Below are 2,226 nucleotides of genomic sequence, written 5' to 3'. Positions count from 1 at the left end.
ATCTATTCCTTGGAACTCTGGGAGAAATAAGTAATATATCCACCCAAGTGTGAAGGAAAAGTCTGTGGAAATTATACACTTCAGTTTTTTCTCAAAGTTGGTAGCCATCACAGCTATTGTAAAAAGACCTACCTTACAAGGCAGCAAGATTCTCTTTTGGCTCCTGTCTGACATCTTTTTTAGATTCCTCCTTCCTCCCCTCAATTTTTCTCCCCAACGGGCTAGATTCCTTTGCTTGCAGTGTCATTCCTCCAGGAGGTGTATATTATCTCTGTATGTCTATGATTTGATATGGGTCTTGAGCATAAAGGCCCCCCAGTCCTAAAGAATCCATATTTTAAGAGGTTTATTATAGACTTGTATGTTTTTTATTTAATTTGGAGTAGGCGGTCTATTTATATTTTTCAATAACTAGGAATCATAAAGATATTTACTGTTATGTGTCTGGTTTCTATCTTGTTCCCAATTTCTCCTGTTCCCATCCATCCCACCAAAAAAAGCTCATTTTTATTACTCTCTTATGTTTTCTTTTAGATATATTATAAGCGTATGTAAAAAAAATTAATATGTATTCTCTCTTCTTACCCATTATTTTTTACTGACATAATAGAGTACCATATATAAAGTTTTTTATGTTGTCTTTCTTAAAAGTTCACAACATGCTTTGGATATTTTACAACGAACTACATAATAGATTTTTCTTTTAAATTGCTACATATTTACTTTATTTATGTTAATAATATAAAAGGTGGATATGTCTCCAAATTAGTTTAAATGTCAAATAGAATAATACATAATTAAGTTACACAGTTTTATCAGATTTTTTTCTAATGGTGAGCAAATTTGAGTCTATAAGGTGACAACTATAAGTGAAAAGCAATTGTCCTTAAATGCAAGACCAAACACTTTTGTTACACACTCAGAAGTAAACGAAAGATAATGGCTATTTTTCGAGAATGGTTACATTTTCAGCTAAGATAATCTACGTTTTATTCAAATTAAATCTATCACCTCTTAACAATTGCATCCTTATGGTTACTACATTTATGATAACAGCTATTTTATTTAATAACACAAGTTATAAAATAATGTGTAGATGTGTTTAAAGTTTCCAATCTAGAAGAAAAGTCAGCACTACAATGTAAGGAACACCAGCCTGCACTTCCATTCAAACTTTCTTATGAGTTATAACATACTGTACACACAGGAAACACACCTATTGCAAATCACTTTGTCTATAAACATCTAGTCTATAAATTTATTGTCACAAAGTGAACACACCTGTATAACCAGCATTCTAATAAAGAAATGAATGAATAATACCAGCCTCCTTAAAGCCGCCCTGATGAAAAGAACAGGCAGTGGTATTATGCTGACTGAAAACAGAACAAATATTTCTTATAAGAAGTTGAAGGAAAAAAAAACTACTATAATCCTGAAATATTAACTCCAATACTTCATTCTCTGGCTATACCCTACTACCTTCTCAGCTTTCATACTAAATGTTATAAAAACAATTTATGTTTGAAACCAAGGAAATTGCAATTTTCAACAATGGAATATATATGGGAAGAACACATAAATCCATATTCCCATTCCCAAGAGGAATAAGCTCTATACTAATTTGTGCTCAGAATTTAAATCCCAGAGACTATACCCTAACTAGAGGTCCAGCAATAGTGTCAAGGCTTCTGGTGGATACCATCCCTCAGCATCTTTTGGACATCTGTGCAAAAATAACAATAATAATAAGGGAACTTAACCATACTGAATATTGTAGTTTTATACAAACTGTTTTAAGCACTTTACATGATAATCTTATTTAATCTTTGTGTCAACTCTTTGAGGTAAGAATAATTATTATTCAAATTTTAAAGATAAGAAAGTAAGGCAGAGAGGAGCTAGTTTTATAAAACAATTAAAAGTGGGTCATCCAGCTTGGAAAAGCCAGGATTCAAAACCAATCAGTCTTATTCTAGCAGATCAGTGGCTCAGAAACTGTCTGTCAAGGGGGTCTAAAAATTCCAAGAATCAGCCTTACAAAAAGTGGTGGAATATATGAGAGACCTCAGTCAATTTGGTAGCAGCTTATGACAGAGCTCCAAACTGAAGGGTTCAGGGAACTGGAGTACAAATCAGTATTCAGAGTCCCAAGGAGATTCAGCAAAGGCCGTGCTGGGCTCCTCCTCATTTATTCCATTGTGATTTCCCTCTAAGGTAGTTTTA

The sequence above is a fragment of the Pongo abelii genome, chromosome 22, assembly GCF_028885655.2.
Source record: "Pongo abelii isolate AG06213 chromosome 22, NHGRI_mPonAbe1-v2.0_pri, whole genome shotgun sequence".
Lineage (NCBI taxonomy): Eukaryota > Metazoa > Chordata > Mammalia > Primates > Hominidae > Pongo > Pongo abelii.
The sequence above is the reverse complement of the archived record's forward strand: the minus strand, read 5'-3'. Positions refer to the sequence as shown.